At 46.5% G+C, this 21,028-nt stretch overlaps 1 protein-coding gene across 1 annotated transcript in view; it reads left to right on the forward strand.

Moving 5' to 3' along the window:
• Gaba-b-r2 (gamma-aminobutyric acid type B receptor subunit 2) overlaps positions 1-21,028 on the forward strand; it is a 140,861-nt gene that overhangs the window by 85,535 nt on the left and 34,298 nt on the right. The gene's annotated exons all lie outside the window — the stretch shown is intronic.

A 21,028-nucleotide genomic window follows, 5' to 3' on the forward strand; every position in this document is an offset into this window, starting at 1 on the left:
TGAGAGCAGTCACCCGGCAACCGAGCGAGAGTGAGAAAGAGAGTCAATCGAAAGAGAGAGAGAGAGAGAGAGAGAGAGAGAGAAGGCTTTGATTTCCGGTCGGCCGGTTCCCGATAGCCAATCGGCGATTCTTTTTCTGGCGCGGCCGGTTTCCAGGCGACGCGATGGTCCGTCTAAGCGGCGCATCGATCGCCGTAGGAACGAGCCCGCGATATCCTTTGTTCTCTGGTGTGTCGCTGCTATTAGTCGGTCTCGGTGTTGCTCGCGATGTTTACAATGTGTGGACAGAGGGAACGGTAGACTGCGAAGAAGGGGGAGATGGGAGCGAAACGGCAGGCAGGCGTGCTGCCGGGCAAACGGATATATTCGGCGGTGGCAATACGGCTTGGCAAACGACAACTATAGCAGCTAGTCGCCGCCGCGTCAGGCGGCATGCACGGAGATGGTTGTCCCAGTTGCGACGCGTCGACCACGTACCACAACAAACAAATGCATCAACGGTGCGCGGAAACAATATACAACCCGGGAGAGAACTCCCCAGACTCCGCTTCTTCTTCTTCCTCCACTTCTTCCTGATGGATATTAACCCCTTAGCTCGCCTCACCACCTTCCACGCGATCGTAGATTCAGGAAGCTGTCGAACCAACAGGAAACAACATCGTACTTCTTTTCAATAATAAAGTCTGAACGTTCCAGGGATTTAAAGAGATTTAAAGAATCCTGTGCATCCCCAGAGACTCGAGGATCTAAAGGGTTTTTTATCGAGTTGATCGGTGGGGGTTACTGAACTAGGAAGTAGTCTGAAATAGAGCAAGGTTTCTCGGGTTAATTAGTGTGTCTTTGTAGATTATCGAGATAGATCGGATCCATTGTTGTTGAATGGAGTGCCGTGATTATAGCAACTACCTCCAGCTGCTGGAAAACAATATACAACCGGGAAAGTTGCCGTTCCCCAAGCCCTCAGTGGCCCCAGTGCGAGCATTATCTCCCCCAGACTTCTTCTGTTGTGCTCACTAGGTGTCAACCCCTTGTTTCACCACTTTTTGGACGACCACGGACTTCGAGACTTTCGTGGGACGTTATCAACTTCGTGAAAGGACAATGGCTCCGGGCTGAACACCTCAAGCACTACGGTGATCGCTCGTTCTCCATTTTCAAGGCTGTAACTCTCGATCAAAATCAAGATCGAAAATATAACACACACCAGGCTGCTATCAACGGGTTGGTTTCATTCGCAAATGTGAAAAGCAAGTACGCGATATTCCTCCGGGAGGAAGAGGACAGCGGGATACATTCGAACGAATTCGACGTTTCGCGACGATTACTCTCGATTCAATTGACCTGTCCGTGAAAATTGGAGGAGAACGGATTGCACGAGGAAGCGATGGCTAGCTGGGAGTTTCAAAAATCACGGAAGTTGCCCGTCGGGTCGCGCGGGTGGGCTGTTGGACGGACGATTTGTTCGCCCGACGGGAGTTACAAAAGAATTCCACGGCCGTAAATTTGGGAAACGAACGACCCCCGAGTTCCGTCGGGGCGAGTACGGAAGCGAAAGGCGGCGGAATCTTTGCCAAGCGGGTCGTTTCCCGGAGACTCCGCGATATTTCCAGCCGGGTAACAACCCCGACGCCTCATTGCGGGCTGGAATCGCAGAAGCCGGACGAAATTCGCATCAGTTACACATTGCTAATTAAAACGGAACAGTTTTAACGACCTGTGGGACCCGAGAGGCTGATTCTTGTGTTACTTATTTGATTGGATGAGAAACCACCCTCATAAAGTCACACTCACAACACCAGCCTTATAAAATCGCCCTTATAGTTGACCCTTTTGCTGACTAATTTAAATGAAATGATTTCTGGACAGTATTGCAGAAGTCAATTAGTTAGGTTCTTGAACAGCTCGCACGTGTTTGGTTGATGATTCGCGTCGCAGGCCGTGCGGACAACGCCGTCGACGTCAGAGCGACGGGGCCCACAGCTGGGACAGATAGCCGATTCTCTTCCCGTGATAACGAGGTTCTTCTTCGGAATGGACTCGAGGCGGAAGCAGCTCGCGCGTCCCCCTGGTCGGGAAGGTAGTTGCGGCGGATTTGGTCAGCGGCGAAAGTCCGTCCAACTCCTTTCCGTCTCGGAGGGCGCGGTTTTCTCGACGATCGCCTCGAACTTCCCGGACAATGTAACTTTAAACGCGGAACGCCCCATTTCCGCGCAGCTTCTATCCTCGTTTCCGGCAGCGGGAACATCCGCAAGCATCCCCTGCGACCATCCCCGAGCCAGGCCAATTCAACGTTCTTGCGGAATCATCTTCGAAGTTGTCCCTGGACAAGGACCTCGACAGTTCCCGTGAAGTTTGAAAAACTCCACCTTTCGTCGGGACGTAAAAACGTCACGCCCGTGCACGAACGTCTCTCCTACCATTATGCTGCTCTTCCAGAATTATTTTCTCGTTACTGACGCGATGAATCTCCATTCGTTCATCAATTAAATGAATTTCACTGTATATTTAACTAAATTTTGAGATTGTGAACAAAATACTATTCTTTACCAACCGCAAGAAACACGTGTATTTGCCTTTTTCCTGAATAATACGAATAAATCGACTGTGTCCCTGAAAAAATTCTCTCGGCTCATTTGCGCCCGAATATCATAAGTCCAAAAACGACAACAAAGCTGGGAAACTCCAACAAAACGTTTCCCCACATACAGAGAGAGAGAGAGAGTGGTTCCCGAGTAAACAGGATGCTTGGCTGCTGAGCAAACGAAACGGACCGAAGGGATGCGGCATAATGCCAGCGATAAAATCGCGGAGAGCGGTCCGGACGTGCCCGATTAATTCCTCTACCGGTAAATAAACGTGGGTCGCGTCGAACGGATCCTGCATTCCGTGGATTGCGACCGCGAGTAGGAATTCGGGGCTCGCGTTATCCTGAGAGTAGCCGCGGCACGTTTTAAGCGGTCACCGTGTGTTCCGCTCTGCCGAGTCTGCAAATCTGCGGAATGGAGAGCGAGAAAGAGAGGGAGGAAGAGAGGGAGAACGAGGGAGGGAGAGAACGTCCTCATAGATCGGTCGCGTTCTTAATTAATCGGGGCGAGCGTTCCCCAGCTCGAAATCGATGTGCGCTCTCGCGTTTCCCCTGGCTTTCCTCAAGGTTTCCGTTTGCGGGGAACCGACCCGTGGCATGGGGCGGGTCGCGGGTCGTATTGCCGATACAAGAACGCCGATCCCCGAGGGTTGCCTTTCCGAAAGGTCGGGAGGTCGAGTCTGCGGTTCACGCAAAGGGGACGTCGCTGGATTAAGATTTCAATCGCATTACCTAAAGTTCGGGTCGGGAAAGAGCAGTCTGCTCCCATACTGGGTGTTCTAAAGCTGTGGGACCTGTTGGAGTTTGTTCTCGGTGAAAATACGGGGGGGGGGGGAAAAAGTCCTGTTGCTAAGAACCCTTTTGCTAATTGAGGCCCCGGTTTTGAGACATTGGAGATTGAAGTGTATTAGGGGTGGATTTATATAGTGGAGCTGCGAGCATCAATGATAGCGGCGCGGTGAAAAGAAACCAACATTCGTGACAACATTTCGACACATACTAATGAAAAAGTACATATGTATTTTCTTTGTTTTTCTTTTTTTTCACCGCACAGCACACCTCGCTGCTGCACTATAAATCCACCCTTAGTTACTGGGTCTGCGGCTAGGGGTTTCGCCGCTGAAGGCCCCGGAAAGGCCCCGCAATATCAAGGCTGGAAACTTTGCTTGAAATAATTACATAAGCAAGGGACTAAAATCCTAACTAAAATCCTATAGAATGAAGAAGCTTGCGAGGAGATGAAAGTGTTTCGTACACGGTTGCTCACTTTCGGGACACCCGGTGTTTGTGGAACGAACGCAGCGAACGGTGTCGCTACTGATTTCGACGGGGTATCAGGGTAGATTGCGGATCCTTATGCAAATTCCCGGATCCAAGGAGTAATTGCTAGGAACAAGAATTAGGTGGAAGCTTCTTACTACCCCGGCAAGTACCCCGGGCGAGAGGGAGACTCTTAAATCTGTCATTAAATTCAATATTGTTTCGCTTCGGCGCTAATGGATTAAGATCGCTGACGGAGCAAAGAAACTTCCGTTCATCTCGCTCCGGGTCTTTGTAAATTACACCGCGGGGAAACGAAATTTTCGCACGAACATCTACTCGCAAGTAACAAAGACACTCAACGCAAAGTGGTTCGGGAAACTCGCTCCTTCCCTCTTTCTGCCTCTCTTCCTCTCTCTCTCTCTCTCTTCCTCGGGTGCGGTAAGCTTTCCGAATTTCACTTGTCTACTTTTAATCTTCTCGCGGGTATCATCCACGCGACGAAAACCCCCTATTTCGAATCTGTTTCGCGCACTGCGTATCGAATGTATTATGCAGGCGGCAACAGGTGGGAGAAAATTCAAGAGATATCCGCAACAATGCAAGACGAAAATCACGAGTAAGGCAATTGCCGTTTCGGTTGCGTCACGCGTCAAGTAATTGGCCCTTTGGACCGCGGCTTTTAAATGGAAACGAGTCGGTGACAATTAAGAGCTGCCGAAACATCGAAAGGAGGATATCGATTGTTGAAATTACGAAAGAAATCTCGTTCCTTCCTTTTTCAAGGCGGAGCTCGCGAAAGAATCGCAAGGTCCGGGATCTCGTTCGAGATACCTAATTGCTGGAAAAAAACCGATACACGAAACTTTCCACGTCTGAACTGCTCGCGGGCGTTGCTGGTTAAACAATTCGCTTCTTCCTTCTTTCTTTCTGTCCGACAGTTTTGTTGCCGATCGTCACCTGTCGCGTTCCCCTAACCCTCCCTTGCATTTAAATGAGCCAAAGCCTCGCGGCGATACATGGCTTCGGGAACGCTTCACCTCAATTTCCGTTTCAATTGCGACCATAAAACGATAGGAGGCATGTGGGCGAACAACACCTTCTCCCCGGGGCGACGCGGAAAACCGGTGTTTCTGTTTTCCGGTTTCGCTGTAACGCCGACGCGACGCGACGCTCCGTTACGCCTCGCTTGGTGCCTCGTGTCTCATGCCTTGCCTCGTGCCTCTCCTCGCCTCGCCACGAAGCGAGACCGGAGATCGAAAGCCTTTCCGTTCCGTTGTCACGGTACGCCTGTTCCTCCAGTTCCGAGTTCTGTCTCCTTCCCTTCTGGCTACCGTCTTCTGCTTCCGTTCCGTTCTCCGTTCCGTTCCGCGTTCCGTCTCGCCTCCCTTCGGTTCCGCTCCGTACTGCCACTTCCGGTGTTCTTAATCTCGTTCCCAGTCTACTTTTATTTTTATTATCGCCGTTATTATTGCATTTGTCTTCTCTGTGAGACTACACAGGCGACCATCCTCTGCATCTCTTCTCGGTCCTCACTGGATTTTTCTGCATATTTTTACAATTTCCCTGTTTCGTGCTGAAATGCATTTTTTTGGAACTATTTGCAGGTGCGTGTTTTATTTGAATTTTCGTTGCGGAAGATTTTTTATTAGGTTATAACAAAGCTGCGGACCAACACGAAAGAAATTATGATGACGGACGAGTTAAATAACAACGGAGATAACGTGGAACCCGGAAGATTAGTGTGCGAGCAGTGTCCGTGGCCATGCTCGCTCTGCTCCGGATTCCAGCTAGAATGCCGTATCGACGAAACGACGTTGATCGAAACGAGAAAGCTCTCTCTCGTCAGCCAGACGGATCGGGACGGAACAATTTCCACGGGACAGAGGCGAGTTGATCCGGGTAGCGAATCAACGCGCGACGAATTCCTTCGGGGCCGACGGGTTTTGAGTACTGAAAGCCGTGACAGGAAGAAACGTCACGGTAGAGCCTGGCATAGCACGGCATAGCGTGCCGCGGCAGCTGCACACGGCTACAGAGAGTTTATTTACAGGTATAACCTACGTTATCGGGTATATCCGACGTCCCTGCGAAAGATGTATCGCACGTATTGTTAATCCCGAGGCGCGGGTCGAAGGGGCCCGCCTATCGATCCGAGAGTAAATAGAGGAAATTGCCGTGCGCGGGGGGAAAAAAGTTTCGTCGTTCTTTTAATGCCCGGCATCTCGATTATTAAAGTTTCGTTTGCCGGCGGCTTGCCTCTCGTGCGCGCGTCTCGCAGCACCGAGACGGGATGAAAAAAGAAAAACAAAGTGAGAGGGAGAGAGCGAGAGAGCTGGAGAGAGAAAAGGAGTCGCGCGCCAGGCGAGTAATTTTGTTGGAATCTTTAGTAATCCCTGCCGTTTAAAAAGGCAATTCCGTCCGCGTCGCCTCCGATACCGATCGATCTCCGATCGCAGAGAGCCCGTAGGCCGCCGCGTCGCGCGCGCTATGCATTTAACGAGTTTCGATCGTGAAATTGCGCTCCACCGGCCCCCTAAGCCCAGGCACGGATAAATAAGCTTCCGCTCGAGAGACATCCCCGAGACGAACGGTCCCCGACACGATAATCTTCGATCTGTACGCGTCGAACACGCTGAACCTGTCCCGGGCTCCTTTAATCTACCCAACGATGCCTCTCCACGTCGACAAGTCGACTTCCCTGACTCTCGAACCACGATTTTCCCTCAAGACCACAACAGATAACCACGATATATTCGTTCCTTCGTAGACCTGGCTGGATATGCGGGTCCTCGGTACACTTGGAGCTGCGAGGATCCTGCAGGATCATTGCAGGAGACCGCGTCCTGTTCTACGTCACAGTGTTTCTTTCGTTTACCTTTTAATAGAGTAACATTTTGATCATTTCAGGTATTAATTGAATAACATTTTAATTGCGGATCTTAATTTTTTGTTGAGTTAAGAAAGTGAAACATTTTCGACAGGCGACAGCAAACACGAACGATGAATGAACTCATTACCCTCGGTTCAATGGTCGAAGCCACGTTCCAATCGATTATTGAGCATTATTGATATACATATTGTGTTCATGTCACAGTGGACAAAATCATCGCGTATAATTCGATGTCGCTGCATCGCATAGGTTGTCAATCTGGTCGGAACCATGCAACCATAGTGATTCGCGTGTTTCTTGTTGTGCCAGCGTGGGTGGGCAGGATAGCAACCATTTTGCTGTCGCAACATTCAATTACGACATGGTGTAACATGTTAACTGTTGAATCATTGGATCAACACGTCCCACAATTTCAATGTAGTGTGGTTCGTGAGACTGAAGCTTATTGGTACAAGTTGAAATTTGTTACAGTGGTTGCTTAATTCCAGTGCCGTAACGAGGGCGTGGTGAAAGAGGCGCCCGCCACGGGCGCAACTGGGTTTGGGGCGCAAAACAAAGAATACCGACCCGGTTGAGGGTCCCTTGGATGCTTTTCAAATCTTGCAAAAAAATTACGAACTCTCATTACGAAACACGTATCCAAATCTAGACGCAGAATTAAGGATTTTCATAACAATGCCTGTAACAACAGCTTCCTGCAAACGTTCGTTTGGCAAATTAAAAATTGTAAAATCGTACCTACGTTATTCTATTGGACAAGAGCGATTAACAAACATGTCTATAATATCAATTGAAAAAGATGTTGCCAAAACATTGAATTATGACGATATAATAGATGCGTTTGCAAATGAAAAAACGAGAACAATTACTTTATAAAATATGCTGAATTGTTTTGTTTTTATTATATTATTTTAACATATACCTATGTTTTGTATTTCCTTTATTTTGTCGTCATTGAATATGAATAAAAATTTGTTCTTATTCAGGTTATAGATTATTTATTCATACAAATACCTTGACAAATACATTATTGTATATACAGGCAACTCATTTTGATGAGGTTAATAGTATTTAATATATTGCATTTAGTAAAATTGAACTTGTTACATTAAAATTTTTAATTTTTTTGTCATTATTGGGTTACGGGGGCGCAAGTTAGACATTTGCCACAGGCGCTTCATACCCTCGTTACGGCACTGCTTAATTCTTCTAGATTTCACATGTTCAACGACTAGACTGCGGATTTTTATGCAGAATAAAATTCGTCCAAATAAACTATTTTCTTTTAATGACTTTAATCGAGAACCACCTCTAAGAAACATCGGATAAAAATGAAAAGTCTGATGAACGTCCCCTGAGAAACATTGGATAAAAATGAAAAGTCTGATGAACCTCCTCGGTGAAGTATTGGATAAAAACCGTCATAAAAGAGTGGATTTCCATAAAGAGCCAGCCTAGTTAAAAGCAAAGCTCCCGTCAGTCTATCCAACGTTACACCAGAGAGTACCTCCATCGGATGATAGCAGTAATAAACATTCTCGGTACGCGTTGAAACGATGAAAGCGATAAAATGGTAATAAATGTCCGCGGATTTTGTGGTGCCGCGTCTCGGGAGGTTCCGATACGTGCTCTGATTTGTCGGTCCGCGGACCTCGAAACGCTGTTCTCGATCTCGTGCCAAGTTCGCCGAACCGCGGCTAAAGTTGCCATTGTAATGTCTGCCGCGGCCGAAAAAGGGACAAAGGCGCCGTGTGTCTCTTAAGCTCTGGCAAAAAACCTCCGTTCGAAAAACTCTCAGACAAAAAGGAACGCGATCGTATATCGCGGCTCCGTTTATTTGATCGGGGATTAATCTTTCAACCAGCACACAAATTGAACGGCGATCGTTCTTTCTTTTCTAGCAAATTCATTCGTTCGTCCAACCGGAGAGCAATTCTCAAGATCTCTAAAAATTTACCAGAAATTCTTCCTGGAACCGTTCACAACATTGTCTACGTTATTCAATATGTTGGTGTTCAATCAATTACTACACATTTAAGTATTGTACGAGGTATTATATCAATTTCATATCCATAAAATAAAAAAAGATCATATACAATAGAGTCATTCTAGGTTGGAAGAAATGTTTAATTTTCGAGTTAATATAGCTCCGACTGCAAAGGGTTAATTATTAATCTTGGTCGACTCATCGAGGAGATGATCAATCGATTAATGCGAATGGAAGAATAGGCGACCGGTGGCCGCCGATATGAATCCGATGTCCATCGCAAGCATCGAGCGGCCGAGACAAATGATTTCCCACTTGCTCGTGTCTCCAACTTTTTTCTGTAATGAATCGGTCAGATAGGGAGATCGAGGGCAATTTTCCGCGCAAATAACGAGCTCTCTCTCTCTTTTTCTCACTGTCCGGAATCGCTCGTCGAAACTGAACGCACGGCGCAAAGTGGATACCGCGAGCGCATTTCCATCGAGCACGAATATTTCGATCGGCATTGTTACGTCGGCCAGCGAGAATTCCTATCTTCCACGGAGCCGACGACCCGGCAATTTTTCCTTCCGCAACGCGTCCCTCTTCTTTTCTTTCTCTATTTCTCCGTCGTTCTCTCTCTTTCTCCGTTGCTCTCTTTTTCCGTTCTCTTTCTTTCCCCGTTTCGATTCTGGAATTCGCTCGATCCCGATCCAGGGGACCGGAGTCCTCCAGAACAAACGAAACTAACTCGATAAGGAAAAATACGTAGGCGGAGGCCGCGAGCAGTTTCCGATTCAATTATTTCCCGCGAGCACCAGCCAATCCTCTCGATAAATCTTTTCCGCGGTGAAATCGACCGACCAAGCAACCTGACAGAACCCTGTTCCACCCGCGGTTTAATATGCGAAGCCAGCCCAGCTAAATTATTCTCATTTCTTCTTATCTTCAGCTATATGTCACTTGTTTCTGTGTCGAAGCAAGGGAAGAAAAATTCGGTGCGGGAAAGTCGGCCAATTTTTTAAAATAATTCTTTTCCGTGGCCCCCTTGCGCTAAAACTGCTGGACAATTTTAGATAAGGCTTCGTTGAGGCCTTCATCGAAAACATACGATACATTGATAACATTCGAGTAATGATCACACATGTGCCGAGTCCTTTTCATTTTCGCTGAGTCAGAGCCGCATTTTTAATCCATTGTGCGCCGGGACGCCGAGAAATCTGGTTGTCCGACGTTCGTTGAATTCCAAACCGAACCTGCCGAGGACCCGCAATCCGCTGATCTATAGCGACCCGAGCCCATATTTTACCGACTTTGCGATCCTGCTTCGCGTTTTGTAAGCGCGCACCTCGGAGAATAGAAGGACACGTTTCTCCGCGGTCGACTTTGAAGACTTGCGACACACACTTGAACAATATTCCCGACTATTCGTTCTGTTAACCATTTGTTTCGCACAGTTATATCGTTATTCGCACGATTCCAACGAAATCTGCAACTTAAAAATTCAACAGCGACAACAATTTCAATTCTGAACGAACAAGTTACATCCAGTAGCGTCATCTAAACATTTTGTTTCAAATTATACCGTAAAAGAAAATGTCTGAGTTTTCTTTGGTACGGTAAAATTAATTTGTCACAGAGAAGAACATTTCATGTTGGCTCGTCCGACTCGCAAATGACGGAGACAATTTTGATTTTGCATAAAGACCGGGAGAAATGTGGGGAATACTCGGACGGACGAGGACCGAGGAAAGGGTCCCCGAAATCGGCGTAATTTTCAGCGTGCTGCTCGAGTCTGTGCACTTAATGCTATTTACGCGCGCGGGTACTCAACAAGTTGGCGGGCGAGAGTCATTCGATAACAAACGCCTGTTAATTCGAAGCGTTTTCGAGCGTGGCGTTTTCCCACGTGTCGTTTTCGATGCCCGAGCGTAATTTCGTAGAGCGAGAACGGCGTCGTCCCGCGCGCACAGTGCTCGGGTATATTAATAACGATTCGTGTGTGTAATAACGGTGTCGGAAAATAATTGCTGTCACGACAGGAGTCAATGTTCACATAAATAATCACGAGCCTGCGCGGTGAGAACGAACGGTCTACGTCGGCACGCTCGACGATTCCATGCTCGTCGCGAGACGCGCGATCGTTTGCGAACGTTTGCCAGCGCTCGCCCAGACGTTTGCGGGTGCTCGTGCTATTAAGCAAATGAGAAAGGAGACGCGTCGCGTTCTACACAGCTCCGCGAGGACTAACGATCGAATGCAATTTTCAAATTATTCTTTCGACTCGAACACGCCTCGTTACGACCACGATAGCTCTGTCCACTGGGTGGCGCGAACGTTGCGACTTTCGCACACCATTTAGCGGTCGCATAAAATTTTGTTCGCACACATTCTACGTGGACAATCAAGTGGAGAAATTGTTACGACTCCTGCTTTTGTTTGACCATCGCTTCTACTGTCTACCGTTGCCCTTTCTATCTCCATTTTGTTATAAAAATTACATATTCCCCCTGCAAGTTCTGGCGAATTAATGTAATAGCTTTCTGTGAGCAAACGCGCCGAGTCACTGTGGAAATTTAACTAACGTGAAAAGGGTACGAAACCCGGAAATTCAGAAAATTATGAGCCCTCTGTGCAAATGTGGTAGGTCATCCGCAAGGCAAACCTATTTTTTTCCTCGTGCGCCATAATGTGATTTTCGAGGATGAAATCGTCCCTCAAATCCAGAATTTCTCGTGAAATATCTCGAGAATTATAATTGCGTTCACTTCTTTATACACGCGCCATTTAATTTTCACAGAGAAACTCTTCCGATATACCAGTCACCAAAATAAATTCACCTTTCCCGGTCGTGTGTCAAGCCAAACATTAACTTTTCCGCCAAGAGTTGTTTGCATTACATTCGTTAATATTGCCAACTAACCACCCTGTATGCGTATCGTACGACGAAATCGTGCCCGACGAAGATATCGTGTCCCTTTTTCTGCTATATTCGCGCCAGTGTCTCCTCTAGCCGGACAGTATCGTCCGACAAATTTTTATTGCCTCGATTAACGCGAGTTCGCGTGGCAATTCAACCCCTTGTCCGACAATATCCCCTTCGCTCCCTTGATAAAGATTTTAAACGAAATCTATTAGCAGCGCTGCGACTACCGAGCAACTTGAACGCGATTTCCATCGTTTTACAATAACAACAAATTTGCGTTGTTACTTCGACCGTTTCCAGCGTTAAAATATCGATAAAATATAAATGATCGCCGGTCAGACGCGGCGAGGCGGCTCGTCGCGAGGAAGACGAGCGCGCGAATTACACCCGCGGGCCGAGTTTTATTTTTAATTGGCTGTTTCTCGCACGGCTTCCCGACGAGATGGAAAAGCTTCTCTCCTCAAAGCGGAGGAAAGCTCCGGACGGCCCCGGCCGCCTCCGCCGCCCCACGCCCACGCTCCTACCCGAACTAATCGGAGAGAACGACTTCTCCGAGCAATTTATTCCGAATCCGTTGGTGCATTTCGCATTTGCATTTAAATGGTTTATTATTGCGGGAGACGTCATAAATTTCCGATGTTTCATCGGAATTTCATATCCGCCGGATACCTTTGTATCGTATTTAGATTTCTCGAACCGTGGAACGATCGGGTGCTCCGTCTTTGTGGCCGGAAGGCCGCGCCCTTTGCCGATCGCTTTTTAAATCGGCTACGCTCAAGCTGTCCCCAAGATATAGCTGTCATTACTATTACATTATTATTACTGAGCGATCGAGTCATCGTTCTTCAAAGTTCCCATTGTCTGGAGCACCGAACGTACCAGCGATAGGTTCACTTTTGAAGATGCACTCGGGAATTTTTATCTCTGAAACGACAAGTTTGGTCGAGGTGGATCCATTTTCGTATTAACTAAAAAGATTTGTTCTATTGTCGGAATTATTTCACCTCTGAAAATGATAGAGAAGTTATTATTAATAATTAGGACATCAATGTTACTTTAAAATAAACTGCGATCCTCCAGCTTTAAATTAACCCGTCAGCTGCCCCAAAATTCCTACCGGAATACATTCTAAAATTGACTCGAAGTTGCACCAATTATAGTAGTAATTTTACTCTGAACTCCCGAACGGTATTTCTCGATTTTTGACATGATTTCGTCCTCCCTTTTAAACCCACGTTACCTTATCATAAAGTACGAACCTCCAGCTTTAATTTAAGCCGTCGGACTTATAGGAAATTCCTACGGGAACACATTCTAAAAGTGATCCAAAGAATCCCTTTAAAATTGAGTCAATGTTGTCTGAGCTGACGGTCGGGTTTTATCAAGTTTTCGACACGATTCCGTGCTTCTTTTGAAACCTAATAGATTATCATCCTCTTGTCTTCAATGCAAATGCTAATTACAAACAAAAGCTTATGTTTCGTTCGAGTGAAAAATTAAAATTTCTCGTCAGTGGGATACGGAAAAATTGAGTTATCTCAATCAGGCAAGTTTACCCTTCTGTGAGAACCAGTTCACATCTGAAAAATCAATTTAATAACACCCAGAAATTATAAACAGGATTTCACGTCTCGCTGGCCTCCAAAGGGAAGATCGCAGACAGCAGAAGAAAGGGATTTCTGCGGCGTGCAGGGTGGGATGCACAAGAAAGGGATTATCTCGCGATTCGACAGGCGAGAATGCGTCGGCGAATAAATCGTTTGTCGGCGGGGATATCCCTTTTAAATCGGTTTTCGGAATGGAACGCTGGCAAGATGGAGTTCGAAGCGCGACTCTCACGGCGCCTATGCGAGCGCGTAATTACGCGTACACAGAGGGACCCGCCGATTCGATAATCACCGAAATCACCCCCTAACACCTCTCCACCGCCGTTCGTATCCCAGCGGCACTCGGCGCGATAATACTTGAAGCGAAATAATCGCGCGTGCCGGCTAGAATAAATGAGTTCGCTTCGAACAATCCGTCGATTTTCTACGATCGAAACGGAGGCTGCGCCAGGGAAAATCGGATCACCGGATCGCGCGCTTCCGTACCTATGAATCTTTAAGCCGAACCAGGGCGAGCCTTTTATTCGGAATTCCTTTTCACCCTCTTTCGCAACCGCCTCGCCAAATTTGGTTAATCCAACCTCGAAACCGTTCCAAAGAGGAAATACCTTCGATGACGAACTCTCGGCTGTAATCCCGGAAGACATTAAGCAAGTAATAACGCAACCCGTCCGGATCGAATTCATTCCCATTTAATTCGTCGAGGCGAACTAACGGATCTCGTAAAATGGCAATTTGTTTGCGCGATAAACTTGCGAACGTGGGAACTTGAATATTGAATCAGCAGGTGTTTTGAAAATTGTTCTCGTGCCGAGTGTTTGGCCAGACTCTGTTTGCAACGCGGGCCGGAACAAACAAGCGATCGATGGTTAAACAGTATGGTAAAAATCAAGCGTTTTCATAAATAAATTCGCGCCCAACTATTTTAGGATCGCATACAATACGCAGGGATACAAAATTGATCCTCGACCGAGGCAGTACTGTGCTTCCTTCGATACACCAGAACGTTGACATCGATCCCAAATTGAACCCACAGTGTGTCGAATGGCCATTTTAGCTGGACAAAATTCTAAATCGCCTGTTTTACAGTTGTATAGAATACGAATAATTATAAAATTTGTATAACAGTTGGTTTTTGTTAATCAAACAATATATTTTAAGTCATTTATAATTAAATATAAAATACAACAAAGTTAGTAATGGACCTATGTAGCACAGAATAGTTCTAAAATGGTTCAGAATAATTCTGCAAGTCAATTTTGATATTAAAATAAACTAGAGAGTCTCTACTTTATAATATGTGAAAATGATCGCGTAGAGCGACGTAGGACATATACTAATTCATTAACAAAGAGGAGCAACATGGAAATTTCTGTGGAAAAATAAGTACCATCTTTGATATTGTATTTACAAAAATAGAGAAAAGTTATCGATAATTTGGAATTACCAAAGTTAAAATACATAGTTTGAGATGCTATATCCATCATATATAGGAAATTTAAATACTCCTTAGTAAATTTTTAAATATTTCTTGCGCGTGTTATGGAAACGTGGCCATTCATTTATAGGTTCACCGTCCGCCTTTAATGTCGAGTTTACACGCTCCGTAAACATTCAACAAAAGAATTTTAAATTTCGATATTCAAGGGTTTTAATACATGGTTATTTTAGATTACATTGGCTCAGTTAGTTTTCGCTTATTTGAAAGTGAATTTTGTCCAGCCAAAATGGCCATTTGACACACCGCGGCGTGAATTAAAATTAAATAGTTCAATCTCGGTAAACAGGAGCAAGTGATGGGGACATATGATGATCCTCTGTCATGCGAACTCGTCGTTCATCCAACGTCCCCAACAGCTTCGTACAGACATGTCACTGAATTTTTGAAGCGTAGTTCGTCGAAACGACTCGATGGTGCATCGGTGATGCACCGGCCGACTGCATCGGGCCACCTGTGCACCCGAAGCGTGACCCGACGACGCGTAAACGACGAAACGACCGTTCCGCGACGGAAAGATTAATTCGGTTACGAGGGGGTCGTTTTCGGAAGGTGGGTAGGAGGGGAGAGGGTGGAGGGAATAAATCGCAGCTGCTCGCAGCTGGCCAAGCGGGCCATCCCGGTTCTCTGGTCTAACTGCCGTAGAACATTCGCGATCGATTACGTTATCAGGGCGCGTATGTGTGTGTGTGTCGCCGGCAGTCGGCCATTCAGAAGGGAATCGAGACGAGATCGAGCGTACAAAGCGGGCCACGCTCGCTCGACCACGTCCTATCGCTTTCAAAGGGACAGAGAAATTTTCAAATTGCCTCATTACCAAAGGAAGTCGCATAAAGAGCCTCCCGGACCCTGTGTGTGTATCGGACGGAGAACCTTTGGATGCGCTTCCTTGACAAAAGCGACGCGCGGTACCCAGATGCTCCCTCTCTATCTCGCTGGTTTTCGAAGGGACACGCGCGCAATCGCCGTTACATAATGCATTCTACAGTCGAGCGACGAGACACACGACCGACCCGTTTAGAAACACTAAACAGGTGACCCGGCTTCCTACGGCAAACTGTTCTTCCGCCGATTTCACAGCGCCGAACTCCTCTCAAGTGTCCAAAAAATCTCGGGGTCGTTGGACCCCGTCCGTCGAGCGTGCGTTGGAAAGTAATTATTCCATCAATTCCTTACCCTTTGATCTCACGCGCCGTGGTACTCGCTCACCGATCGCAATCTCCCGGAAGAAAACGAATTTACATCGGCTGTTTGTGCCTGTTCTGTATTTTCAGCAGAAATATCGATGAAATACAATTGCAGTTATACGGAAAAGTAGAATCGGATTTCGTAACGAGATATATTGATTGTACTCGACTGTTGCCACATTGAACATTTTCCAACGTTAAAAAAGAACTGCGCCCGTGTTCAATCTTCAAATCCAGCGCGTAGACTCGTAATGTCAAAAACAAATTGCATACAAGGTTTCAGGTAAAAAGTTTCGCAACGTTAGAAAAGAACTGGTGAAAAGAATTTTAGATTGGATTCTCCAGGGGGTGGGGTTGCGAGGGGCTGTCTTCAATCTTCAAATCTACGGTGGACTGGGTCGCGGAAAAAAATGTTGTAACGTTAAAAACAAATTGGAGACAAGTTTCCAGGTTGCGAAGAGAAAGTCCAGATGAGAAAAGAACTGCTGAAAAGAATTGTAGATCGTGTTGCAGGAGGCGGTCGCGATGGGAAAGCTTCAATCTTCAAAATTCACTATTCAACCGTTGGAGATTCGACGTTCGTTCGGAATGGAGATTCACCGGGGAGTAGGCGGGTCCGAAACCGATCGTCCACGATGGTCGGGACTCGATTTCGAAAATTCCGTTCACATGGAAATCGCGGGCGGCCTTCGTTCGCGAGCTGAGCCACCAACGACCGTGGCTGAGCCCGTGTGCAACTTCCGTATGCAGATAGCGCGAGTCGACGGAGTTTGGTCGCTCGCTACGACGAACAACGGAAGCGAAAACAAAGGGTGCCCGACGCGGGGGTGGAAGTAACCGACTTATATTTATAGGTAAAGTTCGCCTGTTAACTTTCCGCGGCGTGCGTCGACGGCTGTCGCGACCTTTTTGGCCGATGCCGATCACCCACGATTTCGATGCTCCTCGAAATAGGACAATGATCTCGTTAACCCCTTGGTTCACGATTTTTACTCCAAGTACTTCGTATTCTAATAACTTGCTGCACGATAATTCGTTGTATTTCTGTCGACAAACAGTCTGGTGAAACAGCTAAAAAAGGTTGTACGTCAAATTTTAAAATGTGCTTGCAAGGAGGAAGCTTCCATCTTGAAATGCTTGGTAGATTCACTCACGAAACAATTTTTCAATGATTTTATTTCGAATACATATTTCGGTCTTGCTTTATTTCGAAAATGTCTATTAGGTCGTTCGGAAAGTCATTTCGTTTCCCCAAGGGAAAATGAAAAAGTTTTAACATCTTGTTCTGTGATCTTCTGCGATCTTTCAGACAACTTAAAAATCCCATCCTCGTGGAATTTCTGTTTTTTATTAGTAAAAAATTGAGTTACATGACTTTTTATGACTGCATCTGAAATGTAATTTACACCGCATAAAGAATATCGAAAAGAGTGGAACAAATGGTAATCCAAAGGTACATCCTCTCCGTAAACAGCACACAACTTTTTCTTTCGTGCAGTGAATTTTTACTCCTGCTGTAATAAAAAACAAAAAGGTGAAAACATGCTTGAAGAGCTTATAATGTACTTTATACAAGTCCGAAATGTCAGCTCTCAAGATATACCACGATTTTGCGATTTAAAGTAAAGTTAAATAATAAGAAAATGAAGCAATGCCATCTCTAAACGAAAAACGAGATTACTTTCCGAACGACCTAATATTTGTCATATTATGCAGGAACGTCTTAGAAGAAAATTAACAATTTATGAATAGACTATAATATATTTTTCAGCAACGTTTTGTTCAGGAACGTAGACAAACTTGTTATCGGAGCTAATACAAAGGGACCCTGTCGCTCTCTGAAGGGAAGAGGGTCGTTTGAGCGTCGCGGGACCGTAAACCAAAAAGGCGAAGCCGCGAGACCGATTAACTGACCGTGAAACGCGACGGCTACTCAAAACGACGAGAGAGTGTTCAGAGAATTAACCGTCGCGTTGATTCCCGACACGTGTGCACTCGGAACGAAGGGCGTTCGTTCACGAACCACGAAGAGGTGCTCGATCGATCCGCGCTTCACCTTTTAATATCGCGACGCGACTCGACCCGCCGAATCCTGACCTCCGAAATTCGATTGCCAGTGTCTTTCCAGAACAGTGGTGCGACGAATTCATCCTAGACCTAATCGACCAAGCTATTTCGACGGCCGTTCTCGAAGGTCGCAGAGAATCGATACCAGGTTACGCCTCTGCACGACGTTCGTTATCGGCCTCGTGGCACGCGCGTCTTTTTCCTGACTCACCCCTCCTCGCGAGTTTCCCATGACCCCCAACGGCAAACCGTTAAATCATGAATGCCACAAGGAAACATGAATTGGACCACTTTCTTAATTATTGGCACGTATATTAAATGTCACACATCTCTATAAATTGTTAAAACGATTCAGTAGGAGAGTGTATGAAATTAATTCAACCATCCACAAGTAAACTGTAAGGTGGTACGCGTTAACGGTAGTAAATCCCCTGAAAATCGCTGAACGGACAACAGTTCCAACAATCTAACCATCATCGACATTTCCGGATCCGAGTAACAAGTTACAAATTGACCGCAGGCTCGCGCAGTCGTGCCTGGCAATTCTGCACCGGGGAATTTTCATGGAGTTGTAACCGAAGAACTTTTCCAAACAGAGTGTCGAATAAAACTTAGATTTTCAAACTGGAAGTGCACCGGCTCACTCCCTCTCTCTCTCTCTCTCTATCTCTCTCTCTCTCTGTCTCTCTGGTCTCCGGACAAAGTGGAAAATAATCCCAAGGTTTTTCCGCGTTCGGAACGCGGCGTTTCGAAGGAGATCAAAGATCGATGGTGGAAAGTTGGAAAGTCAACTGGGTTTTTTGCCGGAGAATGTTTGTCCAGAGATTCGCGAATCAGCCTCGGCAAGAGAGCCAGATCGGCGTGGGTTCGATGCGCGACAAAAAAACGCGAGAGAGGAATCTCGTTCGGCGCTGCACGACGAGGAAAATCAATACTCGGTGTCTCGCGGAATGCCCGGTTTTCGTGGATCGTTCCACAACCGGAGTGAAAGAGAGAAAGAGAGTCTCTCCACGATCTCTCGTTCTCCTTCGAGTTTTCCCGCAGAAGTCGTCGAGAGATCCCGCTCTCCTCCCCGCCATCGCGTCGCTCGTAAATTTTCCCGCGCGACTAGCCGGCTCGGGCTGGTTACGAATTTTTCAGCCCTACCCATGATACCCACCGTCCCCGTAACTTCCAGAAGGAAACCCGGAGCTGACGGGAATGAAGAAGAGAAGCTTGCCGAGAGACGTGGCTCACCACACGAAGACCGTGAAAACATTTATTAAGACCTTAATATTGAAATATTCAGAGCTTAGGAGATCCACATTAGGGCACAGCGAACTATATTGCACAGTGGGGCTCTAAACTGGCTCCATCGGATCCAGCAGTTATGAAATACCACGTCTACCGAAGGTATAGTTCGCACATTAGAGCCTGGCAGTATTTAACCACAAGGTCATTCGGGATATCGAATTCCATAAATTCTTTAACAGAGATTCCGCATTTTTTCCGGATACCGACGTGATGGAAACTGCAATCTTCCAGCTTTTATTTGAGCCCTCGGGAGAATTTCTGCAGGAATACATTCTAAAATTGATCCGTAGGGTCCCTTCAAAATCGAGTCAATTTTGTCCAAGCTGTTTCAACAATTCGTAATTTGTCAAGAGGTATAAGTTATTACGATCTTCCATCTTTAATTTGAGCACATTCTGAAATTGTCTCGCAGCAACCCCGTCAAGATCCAGTGATCTCGATCTTCCGGTCGATTTCTCAATTTTTCCATACAATCTCGAATTTCTCCCGAAGCTGAAACGATCGTATCGCAAAGTACGATTTTCTATCTCCAATTCGCGACCTCGAAAGTTAATGATTTCCTCCGGGGAGACATTTTAAAACGAACTGAATCTCCTCGAATTCCCGCAGTCATGCTCGAGACTATCGATCAGAATTTTTCAGTTTGTCGACTGTAAAGACTGCGAAGAACGATCGGTTCTTTTGGCGGACAGCTCGACGAAACGATTCTTTTCAGTTTAATGAAACCTTTGCCGTGCGGTAATCTCTACTCGAGCGACTTCTCGCTATAATGCCCGGGATTGCTTGCACGCGGCGTAGGATCGTTTACACTCGATGAGCGCAAGAGAGCTGACACGCGGAGGATTATCCATAAGGAGGTGGGAAACGCGTCGAAACCTCGCAGGGCAGACGATATTTGTCCGGGCAAACGATGCGGAATCGGTGCTCCATCTAGCACCGATTCTCCCGGCGCGTTGCCACTGACTACGTAATTGCGATAACGAACAGCCGATTATTGCGGCTAATCAGAAAGCGGTGCTCCGCATTCCTATAGCTGCACCGATATACGTTCGTTAAGCTCCTTGCACTTTCGTGGGAGCTTGCCGCGACAGAGCAACCGCTTAGCTTGCCTCCTAATTATTTATTGAACGCGATAGATTGTGTCGTGATTGTCGCGGCATCGTAAATCCCCTTGCTCGCAACAATATTCAACACTAAACCCACCAAGCGCAGACCTCACTAAAATGGCGAGATTGAATTCATTCAGAGTTTCTTCGATTCTTACTATCCGCTTAAACAGATCAATTTGTCAAATCATTTCCCATGGCAGGATATTTGTAGTTTCAGTAATTTTCAGTTTTACACGCGTTGCCCCGAATGTTGTGGACGTTCGACGAGGTCACGAAGAAACAGAACCACAGGATCTAAGAAACAGCACGGATTCGAGAGGTTTTCTCTGTATTTGTAGGTGTGTCTGAAAGTCGTCTGTGGAGGATAGAAGTAGTCGTCGTTCAAAAATAACAAGTTCGCGTAATCTCGACATTGTTCGAGAAAGCCCGTTTCGCAACAGAGTTCGCAGACGAGTCGATCGGTTTTGTCGCGGGTCCCGCCAACAGCCAGCGAGGGAAATCGATACGTAAAATAAGTGGAACAAAGCACCGCTTTTCACCGGGGTTGACCGTTCGATTTGCTCCTCCGTCGAAAGAATCGCGGTCACAAAGCAGTGCCAGATCGTTGTCGCTTTCGAGCATTATTCGCTGAATCACCG

Source organism: Lasioglossum baleicum, chromosome 14 (assembly GCF_051020765.1).
Source record: "Lasioglossum baleicum chromosome 14, iyLasBale1, whole genome shotgun sequence".
Lineage (NCBI taxonomy): Eukaryota > Metazoa > Arthropoda > Insecta > Hymenoptera > Halictidae > Lasioglossum > Lasioglossum baleicum.